General features: G+C 35.0%; 1 protein-coding gene across 2 annotated transcripts in view; it reads left to right on the forward strand.

Annotated features, from left to right (window-relative positions):
• The first annotated feature begins 22,377 nt into the window (after positions 1–22,377).
• LOC131153193 (uncharacterized) overlaps positions 22,378–26,393 on the forward strand; it is a 32,864-nt gene continuing 28,848 nt past the window's right edge. The window contains exon 1 of one of the 2 annotated variants that reach the window (XM_058105337.1): positions 22,378–22,737. The gene's annotated coding sequence lies outside the window, so the exon portion shown is untranslated. The remainder of the gene's footprint in view (positions 22,738–26,393) is intronic. The other variant, XM_058105338.1, reaches the window with a different exon arrangement.

The raw sequence follows: 26,393 nt of genomic DNA on the forward strand, positions 1-26,393 counted from the left end.
ATAACTCAATAGTGATTAAGCTAACATTTCTCTAATAGTTGTTAATCAATCAATCAACTTACAAGATAACAAATAAAATGATTAATATTTTAAAAATAACTCATAAACAAAATTATTATTATTTCGAAATATCCCTATAAATCTATAATTTAATTTTTTAACATGCAATGATAATAGAATTAAGATTTTTTAACAGCTATAATAAATTGATTAATATTGTAATTGCTAATAAATATTGAATAACTTTATGAAATAATAGCATATAAGATTTAATATTTTAAAACTATGTTGTAAATTAACTAATTAATATTTAAGACCTCCTTATAATAATGTAATTTATTTTTTAGTTATAATAATAGAAGACTTAACGTTTATCGTAATAGCTATTAGTAATTAAGTTAATGAATTTGTAATGTCTAATGCTAATTAATTAATGTAAATAATAAATAAATAAATAAATTATTAATATGCTTTTAATAATAATCCATAAAAAAGATATTAATAATGTTTTTGTATAAATATTTTTAAATATTTACTTGTAAAAACTGTATTCAATTTTATACTTACCAGCAATGGGCATGAACTATGTGTGTGCTCCAGGCTCTATTTTTTTAATATTATTTTAAAAATTATAAAAAAATTACAAAAAATTTTGAAGTATAAGGCCATTTTGATATAGTTGTAGATAGTTAGAAGGGTATTTTGGGATAATTATAAGTAGTTATGGAGATAAATTTGACATAATTATAAAGATATTTTAGGATAGTTGTAGGTAATTAAAGGAATTTTTTGGAATAACTATTGGTAGTTATAGGGATAAATTTGACATTTTTGAAATATGTCAGCAATAGGAGAATCTCCTTTATAGTATTGGAGACAATTATATTTTAATTTAATATATATATATATATATATATATTTAAATATGTGTATAAAATGGGGCATCTGCTAATAATCACAAATATAACAATTAAAAATGCATGTTATTCCAAATCATTGAGTTATCATTTTCTCACGAACTCAAATTAAATGAAAAAAAATCAAACATAAATGTAATAATACATTTCATTTCTTTACATTTTTTAGTTAACAAACACCTCAACATGAACTTTGAAGCTTTGAAATATAGTCACAAACATAACAACTAAACACATGCACTCATCAAAAACATCAAATTTTCACTTTTATAGCTAAGAAAGTTAAGCAAATAAAAATAACTCTCAGAGCCAAATTAATCAAAACATTGAACAAGTTAAATAAACAAATATTAAATGAGATTAAATGACCTAGAAATAAAATAAAATAAATAGAATGCGAGAATAACAATATCATTGTAGATAAACATAATTAAATGGCTAGATAAAAAAAATAGTAGGTAATTAACTTAAATGAATAAAAAATCATAAGAGCACTCAAAAATAAAAATAAAGGATATTCTATACTATTTTTATCAACAACAACTAAAAAAATAGGGGGATTATAGGTTTGCAATCAAAACCCATAAATTGATATTCAAAACTCTTATTTTTTAACACTAAATAATTGATAAATTATGAATGTTAGAAAAAAAAAATGATATGATCAAAACTCAAAAATTAAGTGAAACCGCAAGAAGCATTCCTTTTTGGGTAGAGTTATTCATGTCACTTGCACAACTAAAAAAGGGGGACAAAGGAGGAGAATATCACTTCCATAATAATGTGTGCTTTGTACTTTTGATCCCATATGTTTAAACGAAACGACTTGTTTTGTTCGAGGTAAATAAACCAATAGCATTTAATGAACTAAAAAAATCAATCAATCAATCATAAATTAATTGTATAATTAATATATTTAGAAATTTGAAAAATCATAAATATATTTTGAATGTCTATGAGGGTCGAACAAGAAATTTTAATTCACTACTAGCGGCTTGTGAAATAAAACTAAATTTGAAAGAAGACGCTAGACTTCTTGAAATAGTTTCTTAGTAGCATTTCAAGCACACAACGATGGATGGCCCTTATTTGGCTTTGAGATTCACTCCGCTTTGTGTGCTTAAAATACTTTCAAAAGATCAATTTCCAAAATGCTATAAGAGCCCAAATTTTAAGGTTATGAGAGCCTAAATTTTAATTTGGTAAGTGGCTAAGGTGAAAACAACAATTACATCAACAAAAATAAGCCTCAAATCTCCCTAGGTGAAGCCAATTACATGATTTCTTTTCACAAATTCACCCAATCAAGAGTATTTTTTTTTCTAAGTGCTATTAAATCCTTTTTCACTATCTCATTTCAAGTTATTTTAAGCATGTCCCTACCCATTTTCATGTTAGAACTATAACTCAATCCTCCTTATAGGTGCGTTATTAGACTTGCATTTCAAATGCCTAAACCATTTAAGTTGTCCACCCCTTTATATTGTCTTTGGGGTGTTATGCCTAATTTATTGCGCTTATGCTCATTTATTATTTTATTTTTTAATGTTATACTATACATCCAACTTAATATTTGCATTTAGACAACTTTTACTTTTTGTACATGTTTCTTAATTGTTCGACATTTTGAACCATGAAACATAGTTGACCTTATAGTCATCTTGTAGAATTTTTTTTTTTAATTTTAAGGGTATTTTATGATCATAAAACATGTCTGTTGGCTCTTTGAGTCGGACATCTGTTTTGATACTGACAAACACACGTGTTACTTACGTGTGTAGTCTAGTGACTGAACAGGTTATAATTCAACACACACATAAAGGAAAGTGGAATATATGAAGAACTTCAAGTTTATCATCATTCTGACGCGATCCATGGAGTCTCGAAGAGTAAAAGGAAGACGAAAACATTTGTTTATTTTATTTGTAATGCATTTATCTTTTAATTTGGTTTGTAATAACTGCATTCATCTTGCATGATATGAAAGTAAGCTCGAACATAACCGTAAAAAGACCTTAGGGCGGTCAACCGACACCAGGTCTTTTAAGGTAAATTAAAATGTCTAGACGTTAGATTGACCTTAGGTCCCTGCACTTAATTTTTAACTGAAACAGGATTTAGGTTTTAGTTTGTGAGGTTTCGGGCGACTGAACCCAAGCAAGTCAAATTGCCTCGGTTGACCAAATGGTTGACTAGTCAACATGTTTGACTTGATTCGGATGACTGAACCAAATTGAATTGAGTGTCCCCGGGCGACTGAACCTTAGAGCGATCACTTTTCACCTTCCCCGAGCACCCGAACTCCACGTTCAAAATACCCTTGGGTGACCGAACTGAGAAGTTTGGTAGACCGAACTTGATATCGGGCGACCAAATCTCGGACATTTTGAGAATCGCCTAGTTCAGCCACCGAACCATTTTTCAGACACCCGAACTTCAAAATTGACTTTTTCTATTGTATCCGTTTGGGCAATCGAACCTATGGCTAGATCGACCGAAACTCTCGGGTTGCAATTTTTTAACTAGGGTAATTAGGATTAAAAATTAATTAAACTCTTTTAATAATACCTAGTGTGTCCCTAACGGTAAAAAATTTCCCTGAGTCTATATATACCCCTTTCATAACTCAAATTAGCAACTTTGATTAGCTCATTTTCTCTCTAATTTTTATCCTAATCAAAGTTCCCACAAAAACATTTTTATTGGAAAAACTCTTTCATTAAGGCAAATCTTTTACTCTCCAAATATCTCTTTATTATTATTATTATTCTTTAGAAAATCTTTTTAAAGAGAGCATATATTTTATTTGGGCTTTTACTTGTTTTGATTTGCACATAGATTTTCAAATGCATGCATTTTTGTCTTGTACAAAATCATTTGAAACCAAAACCCTAGGTTCTCCTGTTTGTTCTTGAAAAATATTTTTTGGAGAAAATTTCTTATTAGGGTTTAAATATATTTACACACCCTTACTCCCTAAGCATATTTCATATCATTGGAGTGTGTATATTTGAGCTTTATTGTGTACATTTTTGCTTGTTTGTTTTAGAAACATTTTCATTTACAAAAATGTTTTTCATGTACTGGTTGGGTTTAGCCCATTAATTGAACTAGGGAGTCTTAGCCCCGTAAATGAGACCGGTTAGGTTCAGCCCGAAAATTGAACTGGAGAGTCTCAGCCCCGTAAGTGATACTAGTTTGGCTCAACCTAGTAATTGAGTTGAGGTTTTCCTCACCCCGTAAGGAGAGGATGTAAATGGTCTCTGCTTTGCCTTGTTAAGTGAGCAGGTTTAGTGGAATCCCTGGGGGATATGCCCAAGGCGAGAACATAGGCTGATTTGACTGAACCTCGATGAAAAATATCTTATCTCACTCTATCGCTATCTTATTTTAATTCCTGCACTTTAAATTCAGTATGTGTATGCCTATTTATTTACTGTTATATTAGTTGCATGCACACTTTTATTTTAAATGAGATATATTGCATACGTGTATGCCTGCACTCACAGTTCTATTATTTTACTTACACGTTTGCATTATAAATGAGATGTGATTAGTGGTGAATCGAAAAAATGCTTAATTAGTCGAAAAGTTTTTAAAACCCAATTCACCCCCCCTCTTGAGATCACACCAAAGTCAACAATGTCTCTCGCACTTCTCCATTTCATTCAACTTGCTTTGATTCTATGTATTTATATCCTTTTCAATTTTCCGTTCTACTTGTATAATAAATCTAAGATATTGAAATTTACAAACGCTATTAATTTCTTAATTATCAAATTTAATCTTCTCTCCATTACTCCTTACATTACTGAAATTATATTTTACACATTTTGTCATATTTCTACTTATCCTAAAAGCTTTAGACTTTAAAACAATTATTTAAGTTCTAATTTAAATTTCACTCCACTCTTACTATTATTAATCAAGATAATAACATTTGAAAAAAAAAAACATATATCAAATGATTTTTTTTTAAACATTCATCGTGAGTTCATCAATCACTAGAGTAAAAATATATTGACTTAAAGCAGAACCTTAGTATGCATTTATTGTGATTGGAAAATTTTTTCATTCCCTTCCTATAATCCTAATACTAATCATTATTAGTATAATTGTAACGACCCAGCCCTTTATATGGACCAACACCGTTAACCCAAAAATGAAATACCTATACCTGTTCAAGATACATAGACAACACACCCTAAATAGGGTTATACGGGTGTAAACCACACATAATTACAATATAAATGTTGCGAAAAAACATAAACATTCATTGGAATTTTTTCTAGACCTATACCAGAGTTTACTATTACATCCTCAAGTATACAAATTCAAACAAAAAATATGGCTTGTTATTACAACCCTTCACAAAGGAACTTCATCTAAGTTTAGTACATAATTTGGAATGCTTACATAATGCTAAACCAAAAACAATCTCTCAGTCCCTCTAGATATTAGGACCGATGTACTGATGGACCTGAAACAAAGGTTGTATAATGAGGTGAGACACGTCTCAATAAGGAAGAAAGTGTTACAACAGTGTGTGACTGCGTATATGCACATTTTCTTAAAAACTCATACATATGGAACATTTGCTTATAATACTGTAACATATCAAATTTATCTACACAATCAAGTATTTAAATCATGTATATGACTATTAGAACGCTTCTAGCTTGGTATGACAATTTGCCTGTTTACCCCCGTGGCACATATTGTGCACTGATACCTCTGACAGTGTCCTGTTTATGCAGATAAAGTAAAGCATTTTTTATAGTCCAACCGCTCTATGGTTTATTTTTACCAGCAGCTTACTAACTCCTCACAGGTCGACCATCTAACGTACCCATATTGATTTCTCATGTATGGTTGAACTGTACTGCCAGCATCATAATTGTGCTTATCATAGTTTAGAATATTTTTCAACCCCATCACTGAAGTTTTTTTCAATTTCTTTTGGTTGCAAGTTGTGGTTCCAGTATCATATATACAATTTATAGCAAAATATAGTAACCTGTGCAATTCCAGTATTTTCACAAATTCAGACAATCACATCGGGTTCAAGCCGGCGCCTATCCACTCAGTTTACCCCTCTTTTTGTTTCATTGATACAACTCGGTGTATAACCGGCCTCTATTTTTCACATTTTCAGTATAACATATAGGAACTCCATTCCCATAATCCATATCAATAATATAGAAAATTCATATATTTCCATTTCAACATATATCACACGAGTTTGATCCAAAAATCTCCTAAATGATAAAAATCCAGTAAACATCATTTAAATGAAAAAGTAAAGGATTCAAGCATCTCCTACTACAGTATAAATGCAATCAAGTGATTTTCATAAAATTTAGAGATCATACGTCAAAATCCTCGTTTTTACCAAAAATCGTAAAATCATAAAACCAGCATTTCTACTCGGTAGAATTTAGAAAATAAGCAGTTAAATCATACATATAAGTATAAACTAGCTTCTTAGCTGTTTAGTTTTCCAAAAATGTTGTTGTAATCAATTTCCCCTTACCTTAAACTTGAAATGAAACTACGTACGAAACCGATCCAAACCGACAACCAGGGATCCTCAAAACCTAAAAACCACAGAACATAACCTTACTATAATTTGGACTACTACCTAAATATCCAATCAAAATTGAGATCAGATCCTTACCTCAATTTTTGGAAGAACCCAAAAATCCTCAAAATAACGATTTGATCCGCTAAAGTTGTAGAACTTCCTCCTCTGATCCCTGCAGGAACTTCCGTTTTTAGAAATAGACGTCAAACGGCAAAGAATCTTAAAGAGAGAGAGAAATTTCGTTGGTTTAGAGAGAAAAAGAGAGAGTTTGGAGAGAAACTTAGCTTCTAAGCAACAAAAATGGATATTTATAGAGCCTTTGACCAAGTCAAGCTCGTCGACGAAGCCATCCCTTTGTGGCCGAGCTCAAATTCCGGATATTTCTCTAACCCGCTCGATATTTGCTCGTCGATGACGCTCTGAATTTCTTGGATGAGGCTTTGAAGGACTTCGTTGACGAACGTGACTCCTTCATCGACGAACCCAACTTATTACGATTTGGGTCTCTACAATCTCCCCTCCTTATAAGAATTTCGTCCTCAAAATTTACTAACAATGTCTAAATATAATCTTTTCTTATAATCCTGCTTTACAAGAGAATCGACAGTCACCTACAAAGTGACTTCGGCCCAAATTCATTACATATCCTCACATATGGCGGAGGAATACCATCGTTACACAAAAGATACATCGGAAGATTACATACATAAACAAGACTCTCCCAAAGATCATATTATTTAATCTATACCATCTCACTACTATACATACTTATGTACCATCAAATAACTGTGGGTACTTTTGGCGCATTTCAGATTCTAATTCCCATGAAGCTTCTTCCACTGCATGGTTATGCCATAATACCTTCACGAGAGGTATTTCCTTAGTTTGTAACTATTGTACCTTCTGATCCAATATCTGCACTAGTACTTCCTCATACGATAAGGCATCACTGATTTCTAGAGGTTCGTAACTCAGTACGTGTGATGGATCTGGTACGTACTTCCTCAGTACAGACACGTGAAATACATCATAGACTCTGGGTAATGCTGAAGGTAGAGCCACTCGATAAGCAACCGAACCTATCCTTTCAAGGATCTCAAAAGGCTCAATATACCGAGGACTTAGTTACCCCTTCTTCCCAAACCTCATCACTCCTTTCATCGGAGCGATTCTCAGGAATATCATATCTCCTACTTCAAATTCCAACACTTGTAGACGAGTATCGGCATAACTCTTCTGTCGACTTTGAGCTGCTTTGATTCTTTCCCTGATTAATTCGACCTTTGTAGAGGTCTGCTGAACTAATTCTAGACGCGGTATCTGTCGCTCACCTACCTGATCCCAGTACAACGGAGATCGACACCGACGACCATACAAAGGCTCATAAGGTGCCATTTCTATGCTTGCCTGGTAACTGTTGTCATATGCAAATTCAACAAGCGGTAGATATCGTATCCAACTATAACTACAACATATCTTCCAACGTCTGAATAGTTCTCTCCGACTGTCCGTCTGTCTGCAGGTGGAAAGACGTACTAAACATTAGTCGTGATCCCAAGGCATCTTGTAAGCTTTTCTAGAAACGAGATGTAAAACGCGAATCCTAATATGGAATAATAGAAATAGAAACACCATGGAGTCGTACCACCTCATGCACATAAAGTTTTTCCAACCTATTCAGAGAGTAACCGATATAGCATTCTGCCCATGCACCGCCACAAGTAAACCCGTCACAAAATCCATCGAAACATGTTCCCACTTCCACTCAGGGACGCCCTGTGGTTGAAGTGGTCTTGCTGGCTTCTGATGTTTTGCTTTGATCTGTTGACATGTCGGCACTGCTCTACAAATCGGGCAATCTCTCTTTTCATGTTGGACAACCAGAAATATTCCCTCAAATCTTGGTATATTTTCGTACTACCAGGATGTACAGTGTAAAGTGAACGATGTGCCTCCTCTAGAATGACTCGTTTAATCACGACATCATTCGATACACAAACCCTGTCGCGAAATCTCAATGTCCCATCGCTAGAGACACTGAATCCAGCTTCAACCCCTTCTGAATTCGTTTCGTAACCTCAACCAACTCGGGATCCTCCTTTTGCACCACACGGATCCTCTCCTGCAAAGTTGGTTGTACCACCAAGCTAGCAAGGACAGCCTGATGGTTTCCTTCTACTACCTCCAAAGTCAACCTTTCAAGGTCCATACAGATCTGATGCTGAACCTCCACTGCCGAGACTAATGCATTAACAGACTTCTGACTCAGAGCATCAGCTACGACATTAGCCTGTCCTAGATGATAGCTAATAATACAGTCGTAGTCTTTAATCGACTCAAGCCACCTGTGCTGTCTCATATTGAGCTCCTTCTGGGTGAAAAAGTATTTAAGACTTTTATGGTTGGTAAAAATCTCACACCTTTCATCGTACAAGTAGTGCCTTCAAATTTTCAGTGCAAACACTACTGTTGCTAACTTCATATCATGCGTCGAGTAGTTCTTCTCATATTCTTTGAGTTGACAAGAAGCGTAAGCAATGACCTTGCCCTACTACCTTAGAACATAACCAAGGCCCTTTTTCGAAGCATCACTACAAATAACAAAGCCACCATCACTGGATGGAAAAGTTAGAACCGGAGTAGTGACCAGTCGCCGTTTCAGCTCCTGGAAACTCAGCTCGCACTCATCCGTCCAATCATGCCTCATGTTCTTCGCGTAAGTCTCATCAAAGGACCTGCTAAGCTTTAGAATCCTTCCACAAACTGATAGTAGTAACCTGCAAGACCCAGGAAACTTCTGACCTCCTGAACATTTTTCGGTCTCACCCAATCCACTACTGCTTCAATCTTACTCGAGTCCACAGATACACCTTCTTTAGACACCACGTGCCCCAGAAATGCAATCTATTCCAGCCAAAAATCACACTTCTTCAATTTAGCATACAACATCTTATCCCTAAGCATTTGCAATACTAGCCTCAAATGAACTTCATGCTTCGCAGCACTCTTAGAATACACTAGGATATCATCGATAAATACCACCACGAACCTATCTAGATACTCGTGGAAGTCGTTATTCATCAAATCCATAAATGCTGTAGGTGCATTAGTCAAACCAAAAAGCATAGCCACAAATTCAAAATGGTCATACCAGGTTCGAAATGTAGTTTTCGAGACGTCCTCCGCTTTCACCTTCAGCTGGTGATACCCAAATCGTAGGTCAATCTTGGAGAAAACCTGTGTGCCTTGGAGCTGATCAAACAAATCATCAATCCTAGGTAGCGGATATTTATTCTTTATCATCAACTTATTTAGTTCTCGGTAGTTGATGCACATCCTCATCGACCCATCCTTCTTTTTTACAATTAACACTAGTGCTCCCCAAGGAGAAACACAGGGTTGAATGTACCCCTTATCTAGCAGCTCCTGAAGTTGTTCTTTCAACTCTCTCAATTCAGCTAGAGCCATATGATACGGATCTTTTGATATCGGCGCCGTACCTGGAGCTAATTCTATGGCAAATTTCACTTCACGTTCCGGAGGTAAACCTGGCAAGTCCTCTGGAAACACATCAGGGAACTCACACACTACAACAATCATCTCTAGTTTATTTTCTTCTGCTAGTGTGTCTTTCACAAACGCCAGATAACCTTGGCACCCTCTAAAGAGTAACCTTCTAACTTGCATAGCAGAAAGGGTCCGTGGTGCATAATGCACACACGACCCTAAAAACTGAAATTCCTGCTCTCCTGGCGGTCTGAACAACACCTCCCTCCTGTGGTAATCCATTCTAGCATAACTGGATGATAACCAGTCCATCCCAAAGATGATATCAAAGCCAAACATGTCATACATCACAAGGTCAACTGGTAGTATCCTTCCCTGAATTTCAATCGGGAAGTCACAAACTACACTGCTACACCCAACCGCAGACCTAGACAATGTAGCTACTACCAGTTCATAATCTAATCGTTGCACCTTTAATCCACATAGTTTCACAAATCCGCGGGAAATAAAAGAATGCGTTGTCCCAGAATCAAATAATACAACAGCTTTATTAGAAAGCATGTAAATGATACCTATGACAACATCATCCGCGTTCTCAGCGTCGGCTGGAGTTAGAGAATACACCCTCGCCTGAGTCGTACCCCCTTGCTGACCACCACGTTGTGCCTAAGTATTACCCCTGTATGGCTGCTACAAGGTTCCACTATTCCTCTGCATCTGACAGTCTCTCATCTGATGTCCTTGCCTATCACATCGCATACAGGCCCCCGTAGACAACCAACACTGCTCATGGTGTGTCTTACCACACAAAGAGCAACGTTGAATACATGCGGTATTCTGAGACATACCACTACTGTTCTTCTTCCACTTACCTTGTCCTTCCCCAGACGAAGAATTAGGAGATGCTAGCGTCTTCTTCGAGACCTGAACCTCTGCGTTTTCTAGCAAACACTCCTCTGCTACCATTGCTTTATCAACCAACATAGCAAAGTCCTACAACTGCAAGATCGTTGTCTGCTTACGGATCTCACTCCTCAGACCCCTTTGAAACTTTCAGGCCTTCTTCGCTTCATCCGATATCATGAATGGAGCAAATCGGGACAACTCCTGGAATTTGGCAGTGTACTGTTGCACTGTTAATGACTCCTACTTCAGATTCATGAATTCCTCCATCTTCGCGTTTCTAACCATGGCCGAAAAATAACGTTCAAAGAAGAGCTCTTTGAATCGGGTCCACGTCAACGCTATTGGTATCGGTCGGTGCTCCTCCATCTTCTTTATAGACACCCACCATCTCTCAACCTCCCCTGCCAACTTGAACGTGGCGAAGGTGACTTTCTGCCTCTCGGTGCAGTTCAAAACGTCTAGGATCTTCTCGATCTCCTAGATCCAATTCTCAGCACAAATTGGATCTGCACTGCCATAAAAAACCAAAGGCTTTAATCTGGTGAATTGCTCAATGGAGCAACCTAACTCAGTCGTAGGATGATCTTGCCCCGTATTCGTTCGCACCACCTCAGCAATAAACTGTTGTGCAAACTCCCGCAATACCCTAGTAGAGTCATTACCAGCCTCAGGGCCGACACCCTCACTACTACTGCCTCCAACGTTGGCAGTAGTAAGCTTGGATTCCATCCTAAAAACAATTACGAGAATTCATTAGAAAGGTAATAGCCTAAGAATCAACTGGTACTATCATGCTATAGACTCAATCCCTCAGATTCATATTCCCGATATTGACATACTCCATTAATTTGACATTATCATTCTAACTTGAATTTTGCCCTTCTACTAGGAAACGAAATCGTTGATGGATTGCCGTGATTTTCTGAACCTTTTGACTGATCTAGAAAACCATAGAATTCTATCAATGAATTTCCATCGCCAGATATACAAAGCAAAATCAAAGGTCTTATCCTTATCCTATACTCTGGTATATTATAGACTGTAGAACTAATAACTCTTAAGTCCTAAATATATCCCTAACCAAACAACATGCATCAAAACACACTTCCGACTGGTTAAGGGCTTTAATACCAACTGTAACAACCCAACCCTTTATATGGACCAGCATCATTAACCCTAATACGAAATACCTGTACCTGTTCAAGATACATAGACAACCCGCCCTAAACAGGGTCAAACAGGTGTAAATCACACATAATTACAATGTAAATGTTGCGAAAAAACATCAACATTCATTGGGATTTTTGCTAGACTTATACCATAGTTTACTATTACATCCTCAAGTATACAAATTCAAACATAGAATATGGCTTGTTATTACAACCTTTCACAAAGGAACTTCATCTAGGTTTTGTACATAATTTGGAACGCATACGTAATGCTAAAAAAAAAATATGTAATCCTAAACAAAAAACAATCTTCCAGTCCCTCTAGATATTAGGACTGACGTACTGATGGACCTGAAACAAAGGTTGTATAATGGGGTGAGACACCTCTCAGTATGACAATTTGCCTGTGTACCCCCGTGGCACGGGTTGTGCACTGATACCTCTGACAATGTCCTATTTGTGCAGACAAAGCCAAGCATCTTTTATAGTCCGACCGCCCCCTGGTTTATTTTTACCAGCAGCTTACTAACTCCTCGTAGGTCGACCATCTAACATACCCATACTGATTTCTTATGTATAGTTGCACTGCACTGCTAGCATCGGAACCGTGCTTATCATAGTTTAGAGTATTTTTCAACCCCATCACTGAAGTTTTTTTCAACTTATTTTGGTCACAAGTTGTGGTTCCAATATCATATATACAACTTAGAGCAAAATATAGTAACCTGTGCAATTCCAGTATTTTCACAAATTTAGGCAATCACATCGGGTTCAAACCGACGCTTATTGGTCGACCGACGCCAGGTTTTTTGGCGTACTTTAAAATGCCTTAGACAAGACCCTAGGTCCCAGCACTTACACATAAGAAAGTCGCCAACATCATTTATTATAATCAGGGGAATCTAAATAAGGCTCAAATGAACTTAATGGGAAAATATGAGAGGGTTCAGGCGACCGAACCTATGCCGTGTAAAACGGCTCAGGCGACCGAACTAGTCAACCTGTTGACTTGGTCTTCGGGCACCCAAACTTGTTTTGAACGTATCTTCTTCGGGCACCTGAAAGCTTGTTAGAGCACTTTTCAACTACTCGGGCGACCTGAACGTTTACGTTCAAAAGAGGTTCGGGCAACCGAATTGCCTAGTTCGGTTAACCGAACTGTGAGCCGACCACCCGAACTTACAAACAAAGGCTACTGACTTTGTTTCAGCCACCCAAAGATAATTTCGAGTGATCAAACTATTTAAAATGCCTTTTGTGACTGTCTCTGTTCGGGTGACCGAACCTTAGGCCGGGCGACCGAATATCGTTGTTAAAATTATTTTTTATCAGGGTTACAATCAAGTAAACAAGGTTAATTTTGCTAAACTTTTTTAAACAAATTTAAGAATACCCCATACACTCAAAATACCTTCATTCCCTTGAGAAATATTGCTTGGTGAGTGTTTTATTGATCATTCCATTTTACTAAAACCCCTCACTTGTTCTTGTGTGTGTAATTTTCATATTGAGGGTTTAGCTTGATTTTCCTCGATTTCATTTGATAAATCTGTGGTTGGGAAAAATCATATAGCCAAGTGAGTTTGCATTATCATTGCAATACTCATTTGGGCTCATTCTTTTGTGTACAAAAATATTTTTTAAAGCTAGATTTCAAACAACTTTTGTGCTAGATACATTTAAGAAAATATTTTTGAGTTTGTTTGAATATTATTGATAACATCTTTGAAACCCTAATCTAAGATTGAGATATAGTTTATCTGGTTTTCAAAGAATAGCTTGTTTGATATACACTTTTGTGCTTGATTAGATAAAATCTTTATTCTAAGTGTTGATTGCACACGTAGAGTACCGAACTTATAGTTCATACATCATTGAGGTGCATTGATTATATTGTGCATATTTGGGTAGATATCTACTTTACATGAAAGCATAATCATTATACCATTTTATTGTGAACAAATACTGTTGTATTTCCAGGCACGAGCCTGAAGAGGGAGACTAGCCCTTTGAAATAGTCCCGGATTGGCTTAGACCCGGTAAGGAAAGCTAGGTGTGCCATCCTGTTAAGGCGTGTTAGTTGAGGTTAGCCCCTTGAATTGACCTGATTATATTAGATTCACCCATTTAAGTGAGCATTTTGGTGGTAATCCTTGTGCTGGTGTGGCCAAGGTGGGGACGTAGGCGAGTTGGCCGAACCCCGATAACATATCATGTGTCTATTTATATCTCTGCACTTTATATTTATCGCATGTGTATGTTATAGAGTGAATGATGCACATGATTTGAATTTCCACATATTATATTTATCTGCGCATTTAGGACTGTATAGAAAGACCCTAGGTTGTGAATATACTGCTGCTATTTAGATCAAACCTAGGAAAAAGTTTTAAATTCCAATTCACCCCCCCTCTTGGGAATACACCAAAGCTAACAATTGGTATCAGAGTCTAGTGGCATTGACTTAAGTGTTGCTAAAATATCGAGATGACTCATATTGGTGTATCCCCATTCGGGGAGGGACAATCACCTACTAGTTCTACATTATTATGTGGTGTCAATTACACCACCTGGAAATTTAGAATGACTATATTTTTAAAATCTATGGACTGGAGGATTTGGCTTGTGATTGCTAAAGGAAGATGTGCACAAATAAATGAAAATAATTTTAACATGATTAATTCTAATGCCATGGATTTATTGTACTGTGCTTTAGATACTGATCTTCTTCATGAGATTATGGCATGTAGTAGTGCACAGGAGGTCTGGGTTGAGCTTGAAAAGAAGTATAGAGAGATGTAGGAAAAAGAAATTGCCACTCCAAACGATGATCAGGTAATGGCTAATCATGAGCAGGTTGCATTAGTAGATGATGAGGTATATGAATCTTACCCTGTCTCATTTACTGATTCATGTAATGAAGCATGTGATGATTCTTATACTGAAACTTATGATATATCTTATGTTGAATCATTAGTTGTCTCTAATGATTGCTTTGACGATGACGTATGTATTAATTCATGTGATGTTTACTGTGATGATTCTTGTGCCAAATAATGTGATGTGTCAAATGCTGAATCATCTGTTGAATATCACAATAATTCTGTTAATGATGCATGTGATGATTCTTATATTGAATGTTGCAATATATTATGGAATGAATCATCTGTTGTATTTTGTGATAAATCTGTTAATGATGCGTGCAATGATATATGTGAAAATGATTGTATTAAATCTTATGTTGAATCATTTGCATCAAATTTTGGAAACACGACATCTTATGAGAAACCGAAAAGAAAAATCCTTAATGCTCATAAGATTATAGTTAGGATGTCTAAGTAGAAAATCTTTCGGAAAAACAAAAGTAAAAAGTTGGCAGCACAATTAGAAAATCTAAAAGACTATCATGCCACATTAGAAAAGAGAAATATTAAGAAAATATAGAAAATTATCTGCTTAGAAGAAGACATAGATGATTATTCTAAACTTACACCCAAAGCTAAAAATGAAAAGAATAATCATGTAAAACCTTTTGGAGTAAAAAGAATTATTTCTTTCAAAAATGGTTCATCTTTTAAAACTTATATTCGTCTGCATGCCTCATTTAGTGTAAATAAGCAAAATTTTTCACATGCACATAAAGTATGCTTATACGGTGAAAGAAAAGGGCACATCATGTACATTTATCCATCTAGAAGTGCCAGAGGTTTAAGCAAAGAAATGATATGGGTGATCATGAAAGCGAACCTCGTAGGACCTAAGGAAAAATGGATTTAAATTGAAATTATCTTTTAGTTAATTCTTCCTTAGTTCCTAGGGTGCGGGAGTGCCTCTCACGAGGTTAGGTGTTCAAACCCTCCCGGGTTCGTTTCCGCCCCTAAATTCCTGAAATTTACCTTCCTTTAGAATTGTGGGGTTGGCTTCAAGGGGCGCGAGATTAGTCACGTGGACCGTAAAACGGACACGTGGAAACCCGGTGCATAATCCAAAAAAAAAAAAAAAGATTGGAGGCAACCACTAAAAGATTCAAATTTTATTGATCCAATCAAAATATTCCCTTTGAACCAAAAATATAAAAATCCTCTAATTTTGGTTTATCTCATCCATAAGAAATCCTTACCAAACTACAATCATATTCGGTAGGGTTTCATCTATTCCTTGGTTCGTATCCTTGCTCCTATATGTGATCATATCTAAAGGATACTTTCCAATCACCAAAGAGTAGTGTTCAAAATTTCATATACTTCTAGTAGCTCTTGGTCTAACTATTAGGACATATTAGCTAGCATGAATACATTTTGAACAATGTCCTACCTTTCCTAAGTACTCTTCTGAACTTAATAGAAATTCAACTATTAAGAGTATTTATTCCTTACTTCTCTCACAAGCTCTCAATTCATAAAATTATATCCTTTAGAGCTTCATATCCTTAGAGATGAGTTGAATGGTTATGTTGGTTGTAGTAGGTCTCAATCTAGATGAGTGCACAAAATTCAAGTAGACCTGTGCCCATGCAGTTTAAATTGAAAGTCATTCCAACTTGTGCCTCTCACATGCATTGAGGTTTATAAGAAAAGAGGCAGACATTGGCTTATCATCTCAACAAATATTCATTGTGACCTTTTGGTCCTCTAAGCCTATTCACTCAAAGCCAAGCTAGAATCATTGAAAATATTACAACGCTTGGCTAAAGAACCTGAAAAATAAGAAAATGCGTAAAATGAATAAGCGCATAACTCAGGGGGAGCTTTTATTCTTCATGGTTATATAAATTAAAATGCTCTCATAATTCTTATTTTATGCCTAAATGTCCATATGAGTATTTCATTGAATTCCTAACTATCCATGGTAATTTATTGTTCATGTTATCTGGTTGGATGGTTTATATTTTATATGGACTATTGATTATACTACTGGAATGCATGCTTAGTATAGAATGTCTCCTGCATGACGGATGCAGTTGATGAGAATTGCATGCTGGTAGTGGATTATAGGTTCTTGCATGCTTAAATTGATTGCTTGAATCTATCAGGTTTTGGTACATGAAAATTTGGGAAATGTCCGATTTACAGACGACATGCTGCCGAAATTTCGATAGGATTTTTTCCAAACCAAAACCTTGTGTTAAAGATGATTATGATAAAATGAGAGTTAAAATCTTTTTGAAAGAATGAGTGAAAATCAATTGAATAATTAAACTTTCATCCTTGCATAATCATCACATATTTAAAGGAGCCCAGCTCCATCCCTAGAGAAAGAGAATAATGATCTCATATATTTCAATTCATCTTTTGAATATCGAGGCTCTTTAGAAAACCCTAACCATCATATCATGTGCTTAATGGTCTATGAATATATATGGATTGTTCTAGGTTATGAGTATCATTTCATGCCTTAATATATTTTTTTTGATGCATGTGTAATACATAGGATAACTATACTGGTTGCATAGAAGAGTCAATTAATCTTTGCTAGTATATTTATTTCAAAAGATTTAAAATGATGGCTTATACTACTGAGCAAAATGAAATTAATATTTGGTTAGTATAAGTAGTTAAAGTATCTAAGCAAGAATTCAAATTGATAGGGAGAGCATCTAAAATTACAATGTCTATCATATTATGCTCACAGACCTTTTAGTTTAGATATGTTGTTGAATCAAATGTGGCATATATTGAATGAAATGTTTTATTGAAAATCATAATCTGAAATATGTTAATTTGCCATAGTCATTTGATTTGCCATATGATCTTGCATGCGATTGTTAAATTATTAGGATCACCATGGTTGTAGTGTTCTGGTTATATTTCAGTTTGCGTGCTTAATTAACAAACCAGAAAAATATTGCTTGTTTGCATGATCTTCAAATTTTTTTTTTTGGCAAGCAACCCCTGATACTTTAAGCAAACATCATAAGGGGATATATATTTATATAGATATACATATATATTTATTGTAATACTTTATGGCAAAAACTATTTTCAAAACTAAATTTTTTTTTTCTTGCCTCATTATTATTATATTCATATATGTTTTTGAAATTGCATAACTGGTTCAACAACTCCACATGAAAATGCATGAAAACTAGTTAGACTGTTTTATGCTCAAACCTTCTTTTTGGTATCATATGCCGTGTGTTTTAAACTCAAATCTTTCACGAGTCTTATGATATATTTCAATTGCCATGGTTTGTGCATATTTATGGTTTAATTTAGTTTTCATGTCATTTAAATCTTTAAATGACTAGTTATAGAGTTTGTGTGCTATGAAATGCATGACTATCATATCTCTTGCATGATTGATAGTTATATTTATGTTTTGAGAATACTGAACTGTTTGAGTTGAATGTTGTGGATAAATTGTTAATTTTAAAACTCCTAATAGGTCATTTTAATACAGGAATTTTTGGGAAAATGTTCAATTTTCAAACGGTGTGCTACCGAATTTTCTTAAAATTTCCCAAACCATATCTTGTATATGAATGATATTCTCCTCTTATTTGCCTATATATGCTTAAATTTTTATCTAGGCCCTTTTTGCTGTTGCCAAAAGGGAGAGAAGTAGGCAAGTATTTGTCATCATCAAAAAGGGGGAGATTGTTGACCCTATAGGTCATTCCAAGTTTTGATAATGACAAATACTCTAGTATTTAATGTTTGTCAAGTTTGTGTGCAGGTTTATAATAACAAAATCATTTGATGGCATGTGAAGACTTGAAGACTGAAAACCCTCAAGTCTATCTTCTTCTTGTAATTTATATTATCTGGGTCTATAATAGTAATATAGGGTAAAGGTCTGTAATAATCTGCATTGCATGCATGTAGGAACTTATAAGCTCAAAACCTAAGAAAGACCTTAGGTTCGGTCGACCGACGCCAGGTTTTTTGGCGTACTTTAAAATGCCTTAGAAAAGACCCTAGGTCCCAGTACTTGCACATAAGAAAGTCCCCAACATCACTTATCATAATCAGGGGAATCAAAATAAGGCTCAAATGAACTTAATGGGAAAAGATGAGAGGGTTTGGACGACCGAACCTATGCTGTGTAAAATGACTCGGGCGACCGAACCAGTCAACCTGTTGACTTGGTCTTCGGGCACCCGAACCTGTTTTGAATGTATCTTTCTCGGGCACCTGAAAGCTTATTAGAGCACTTTTCAACTACTCGGGCGACCGAACGTTTATGTTCAAAATAGGTTCGGGCGATCAAATTGCCTAGTTCGGTTAATCGAACTGTGAGTCGGGCACTCGAACTTATGAACAAAGGCTACTAACTTTGTTTCAGCCACCCGAGGATAATTTCGGGCGACCAAACTATTTAAAATGCCTTTTGTGACTGTCTCTGTTCGGGCGACCGAACCTTAAGCTGGGCAACCAAATCTCACTATTAAAATTATTTTTTATCAGGGTTACAATCAAGTAAACTGGGTTGATTTTGCTAAACCTTTTTAAACAAATTTAAGAATACCCTGTGTGTCCCCCAACGATCATAATTTACCCTTTCTCGATATATAGGGGTTCATTTGCTCTGATTAGTGATGATTAGCAAATAGGATTAGACAAAAAAAATCTCTCAAATTTCCAAAACCCTATTTGCTCATTCCAAGCCCATACACTCAAAATACCTTCATTCCCTTGAGAAATATTGCTTGGTGAGTGTTTTATTGATTATTCCATTTTGCTAAAACCCCTCACTTGTTCTTGTGTGTGTGATTTTTGTACTGAGGGTTTAGCTTGATTTTTCCCCGATTTCATTTGATAAATTTGTGGTTGGGAAAAATCATATAGCCAAGTGAGTTTGCGTTATCATTGTAATATTCATTTGGGCTTATTCTTTTGTGTGCAAAAATATTTTTCAAAGCTAGATTTCAAACAACTTTTGTGCTAGATACATTGAAGAAAATATTTTTGAGTCTATTTGAATATTATTAATAACATCTTTGAAACCCTAATCTGAGATTGAGATATAGTTTATCTGGTTTTCAAAGAATAGCTTGTTTGATATACACTCTTGTGCTTGATTAGATAAAATCTTTATTCTGAGTGTTGATTGCACACGTAGAGCACCGAGCTTATAGTTCATACATCATTGAGGTACATTGATTATATTGCGCATATTTGCGTACATATATGCTTTACATGAAAGCATAATCATCGTACCATTTTATTGTGAACAAATACTATTGTATTTCTAGGAACGACCCTAAAGAGGGAGACTAACCCTTTGAAATAGTCTCAGATTGGCTTAGACCCAGTTAGGAAAGTTAGGTGCGCCATCCTGTTAAGGCGTGTCAATTAAGGTCAGCCCCTTGAATTGACCTGATTGTATTAGGTGCCGCCCCGTTTAAGTGAGTATTTTAGTGGTAATCCTTGTGTTGGTGTGGCCAAGGTGGGGACGTAGGCACAGTTGGCCGAACCCCGATAACATATCGTGTGTCTATTTATATTTTCGCACTTTATATTTATCGCATGTGTATGTTATAGTTTGAATGATGCACAAGATTTGAATTTCCGCATATTATATTTATCTCGCATTTGAGACTGTATATAAAGACTTTAGGTTGTGAATATACTGTTGCTATTTATATCAAACCTAGGAAAAAGTTTTAAATTTCAATTCACCCCCCATTTTGGGAATACATCAAAGCTAACAGCGCCTATCCACTTAGTTTACCCCTTTTTTTGTTTCACTGATACAGCTCGTTGTATAACCGGCCTCTGTTTTTCACATTTTTAGTATAACAAATTGGAACTTTGTTCCCATAATCCATCAATAATATAGAAAATTCATACATTTCCATTTCAACATATATCACACGAGTTTGATCCAAAAATCTCCTAAATGATAAAAATCCAGTAAACATCATTTAAATGAAAAAGTAAAGGATTCAAGCATCTCCTACTACAGTATAAATGCAATCAAGTGATTTTCATAAAATTTGGAGATCATACGTCAAAATCCTCGTTTTTACCAAAAATCGTAAAATCGTAAAACCGACATTTCTACTCGGTAGAATTTAGTAAATAAGCAGTTAAATCATACATATAAGTATAAACTAGCTTCTTAGCGGTTTAGTTTTCAAAAAATGTTGTTGTAATCAAATTCCCCTTACCTTAAACTCGAAACAAAACTACGTACGAAACCGATCCAAATCGACAACCCGGGATCCTCAAAACCTAAAAACCACAAAACATAACCTTACTATAATTTGGACTTTCCAAATATCCAATCAAAATTGAGATCAGATCCTTACCTCGATTTTTAGGAAAACCCAAAAATCCTTAAAACAACGATCTGATTCGCTAAAGTTGTAGAACTTCCTCTTCTGATCCCCGCAGGAACTTTCATTTTTAGAAACAGATGTCGAACGGCGAAGAATTTGCGAGAGAGAGAGAAAAATTTCGTTGGTTTAGAAAGAGAGAGAGAGTTTGGAGAGAAACTTAATTTCTAAGCAACCAAATGGATATTTATAGAGCCTTTGACCGAGTCAAACTCATCGACGAGGCGACGTATTAGTCGACGAATCCACCACATAACTCGTTGATGAAGCCATTCCTTCGTCGCTGAGCCCAAATTTCGGATATTTCTCTAACCCGCTCGGTATTTGCTCGTTGACAACACTTTGAATTTCTTCAGTGAGGCTTTGATGGACTTCGTCGACGAACGTGACTCCTTCGTCGACGAACCCAACTTATTACGGTTTGAGTCTCTACAATAATCACCACAATACGATACCCCCATATTTTCTAAGACAATTTTTCTAGGTATTGTAATAAATTTTCTCAAGGTTAATAAAAACCTGCAAGTCTTTTTTTTTTTCTTCCCTTAATTCTTTCATTAACCTTCTTAAAAGATAAATAAATTATATTGTCAATTTCTTAGACATAAAACTAAATTAATTTTCTTGAACTATTGTTTCTAATCATATTTTTTGTTCAACTACCCTCTCCGATAATCCCATTGTATGATTCATAATCTTAATTTTACAATAGTTATTATAATTTTAAATATCACTTTTATTTTTGTACAAAGATATGAATGTATTTTTCCTTCATTTCATTAGTATTTTCTTAATTTTAATAATAATGTTAGAATAGATTAGTTAATCACATATTTTATTTTTCTAAAAAACATTTAAAAATTTCAATTGATATATTATGTGGTCTTATAAAATTTTTACTTTTCATATTTTTTTAAAGTTATTTTAACTTCAAAGACTAATTTTATAAATTAGTCTCCTATTTTTTGTCTTTTGATTATATATTATTAGATTAGTCTTTTTTTTTATTACATAGGAAATCAGCATCCTCCGCCCTAACTCGCTGATGAGGTAAAGCGTAATTAAAATAATTTGTCCAGGTTAAAAAATATTTTATATATAAATATATATATATTCTCAAGTGAAAGGAGATGCCTGAGGATTCAGATGCCAGAGGGAGGGTCTGGACTCTGGAGGGAGATGATGAAAGGAGAGAGAAGGAAGGAGATAAGTTAGAGAAGGGTGGAGCGGTGGTCGCTCACAGAAGGAACGACGGAAAATAAGATTCGAATGCTCCACTCCTCTACTTGAAACCTATTTTACAATAGTCCAAACTCGCCAAAATCACGAAATAAATATACCCAATTGATTCTAGGGTTGAGTACGTTGAGTGAGGTAGGTTTTTCTTGAAACTGATAACTTACAAGATTTGGGAATTTGTGCAAGCTTACGTTTTAGGGTTATACACTTGATAATCAGGATTTTTTTTTATGAAAATATTATTCTATTAACAGATTTATTTGGATTACTTGGTTGAAACGATCTTTTATCGAAATTGTGTTGAATTTTTTAAATTACGATTATTGCTAGAATGTTCGTTGTTAGAATTTTAGATTGTCTGTTATTAAATTTATGTTGGAATTAGTTCGAATTAGGAAGTATTTGGAATTGTCACTGGTATGTGCAGATTTTGAGTACTTATTAGGTGTTTGTTGTCGGTGAACTTTTGGTGTTGTGGGCAAAAGCCGTGGAATATATATAGTTATATTCTTAAAGAAAAGTTAGTGTTTAGAAAAGCTTGAAGTTATGGGAATTTGGCTTCGTGGAAGAAATCTGTTTAAGCACACACACACATTGGTAAATATTTGTTATTTGTTGGAGGAATTATGGATAATTTGTTTATTTAAAATTGGTGAAAATATGGTTTTTGCTATACTCTGATTGATTGGATTTAATGGCCAAATAAATGAGTTCATTCATTTTGTACATACATACTCTATGATGGACAATTTGTGTAAGATATGAAATTTGGTGAATTTATGGCTTCACGATTTAATTTAAATTTAGTTGTGTGAATTATTTGATAAGAATTATGATTTTTGTGTTACTATGGCGTTATTGGATACTATGATTTAAAGAGGAAGTGGCTAGATTTTAATTTTGAGTATGCAAGGACATGCTAGACATTGATTGATTCAAGGTGAGAGTGGGCTAGATGGAAAATCATGAGGATTGTTCATTGATTAATTTGTGGGGACTTGCTGGGCCTAGAAGAGTGAGAGTGATGTGGATGACTGTGCAGGGACCTCTCAGGCCTAGAGGGGTGAGAATTTTCTCTGAGAGGATTTTGATGGGTTAATTGACCATTTGAAGAGGAAAGGTGATAATGTGAAGGCTGAGTTGGGAATAAATATTGAGTCTGGTCTCATATCATGATTTATATGAAGGATTGGTTCTTTGATCTTTGGTTGAATTGATCACCCAAGAGGGGAAAAAAGTGATGTTGATATGGGAGATTTGAGTAACAAAAAAAATAATAGTGAAAGCTATTTTATATTTGGAAAAGGAAAATTCTTTGTTTGTCTGTTCAAGTAAATGTGTTTCTAGTCCAAAACCAACCTTGAAAGTTTTATTTTATATTCTTTCTAATGGAAAGATTGGTTCTTAGCTTATTTTGTGATGAAGTGGTTTTGACATTGAGCTATCTAAGTTAACCTAGTGTATATATGTATATATAAAATATTTTTCAAAAGGATTGAGAATGGGAAGGTTTTCATGAAAAGTGTTTTGAGCTAGTATAGCTCTTTTCCCCCCTACTATTTTGCAGTCACTGAAGTTAATGACAAGGCTCTTTTGGATAATTTTTATGTGAAACCATTTTCTGAGGTAGAATATTTGTATGGGTTTTGTGAATGAATTTGTATAACTGATATGAAATATGTTGATTTGGATGTGGCTACATGTGGAAACAATGAATGTGATTTAATCATGTTGGAGGGAGTGTCGTTGCAACTCAGGTTTTGTTTCTTTTCGACTCAGTATTTTGAATGAAAATTAGATAATGCACTTTGTCCTCTGATAAAATACCATTAAAGAAAGTCTTAATAATTCACCTAGACCCATAAAGGAGTTCAATTAAAAAGGGATGGCTATTCCCATCTAGGGTATGGTTGGTCACTCCTCCAATTATGCATTGTGTCAAAAGTATAGGTTTGTATTTAGGATATGTTTTATTGTTTTTATTCTTCTTGAGGACTCTTGGTTCTTCTTGTTTTTGTAACTTGATAAATATCTTTTACTATTTTACAAATAAACAAATCTTTTTAGGGGTGAAAGACAATTGGAAAACTGTTGGCATTCCTTCCTTCCATTGTCAGTAAAAGAAATCTTTTTTTTTTTTTGTTAAAGTAGTGTTCACTTAGTCACTAGAATCTGTCTCTTTCTCTCACCACCTATCGAACCCATCCACCATTGCAGCAGCACGATATCCTCTTCTATCCCTCTTTCTATCAAACCATCATCCAGCTTTGAAGGCGCACGATTGATTAGCCTGTCTTCACACTTCTCAAGCATAATTTGAACTTGAAAGAGATCGTGGCAGATTTGGGGCAACAATTTCCTGCTCTACCATTTCTTTTCTTTACAACAATTTTGATGGTGTTTCATATTGTTTAACGAAGAGAATCATGGTCAAATTCGATGAGTACGAATTCATGCAAATGTTTGCAAGTTTCTTTACGAATTATTCATCCAAATTCTAGTACTTCTTTTACAATTCATTTTAAATCTTTTGAATTTTTTCCTATGATTATTCATTTGAAAAATGGTTAAAAAATCTACGCCACTTGCTAGATTTTGATCCCATTGATTTGGGACATGATGGATGTGCAGATGGGGATACATGATATCTCCTTTTTTTTTTCCGGGGGGGTGAGGGGGAGGGGGGAGTTAGTGACCTAGTTAACTATGATACAAAGTTTATAGAGAGAGGTCTAGGTGAGAGAGGAAGTCTCTTGTGAAAGTGATGGCCTAAAGTCAATAAATGGGGTTTTACTATTTTACAAATAAACAAATCTTTTTAGGTGTGGAAGACAACTGGAAAACTGTTGCCATTCCTTCCTTCCATTGTTGGTAAAAGAAAGAAAAAACTTTTGTTGGAGTAATGCTTACTTAGTCACCATTGCAAATGTCCTCCTCTCTCTCTCTCTAAAATCATCATCTAGCTTTGAAGGCGCACCATTGATTAACCTGTCTTCACACTTCTCAAGTTTAATTTGAACTTGAAAGAGGTTCTGGTAGATTTGGGGCAACGATTTCCTGCTCTACCATTTCTTTTCTCTACAACAATTTTGATGATGTTTCATATAATTTAACAAAGAAGATTATGATCATATTCGATTGATACAAATTCACACAAATGTTGCAAGTTTCTTTGTGAATTTTTCTTCAAAATTCTAGTATTTGTTTCACAATTTGTTTTGAAATTTTTGAATATTTTCATGTGCTTATTGATTTGAAAATGGTTAAAAAATATATGCCATCTTTCGAATTTGGATCTTGATCCCATTGATTTGTGACATGATTGACTTGCAGATTGGGATGCACAAGCTGGATCATATCTCCTTTTCTTTTTTTGTGGGTGCTTTTATTTTTTTTTTTGGGGGGGGGGGGGGGGGGGAATGACCTAGGTAACTATGATACAAAGTTTATAGAGAGAAGTCTAGGTGATAGAGGAATCTCTTGTGAAAGTGATGGTCTAAAGTCAATAAACGGGGTAGAGTGGGGGTAGGTGGGGTCATCCTCCAATAAAATTAAGCTATATAACACTCTAAACTATAAAAGAGAAAGATTTGAATAAACCAATGACGTGATAACATGTGGCCAAAAATAAAATAAGAATAAAATAAGGAAAGGACATATGTATGGGCTATGCATAAGCTAGCTTAGGAAGGGTTAAAGGGGTTAAGTTGCCTTTAAGATTGAGCCACCAAGCCAAATCTCTATGCAGTGTCTTAGGACCTAAGGCTGGGAGTGGTTGGATCCTGCGTTCT

Source organism: Malania oleifera, chromosome 4 (assembly GCF_029873635.1).
Source record: "Malania oleifera isolate guangnan ecotype guangnan chromosome 4, ASM2987363v1, whole genome shotgun sequence".
In the NCBI taxonomy this organism is placed as follows: domain Eukaryota; kingdom Viridiplantae; phylum Streptophyta; class Magnoliopsida; order Santalales; family Ximeniaceae; genus Malania; species Malania oleifera.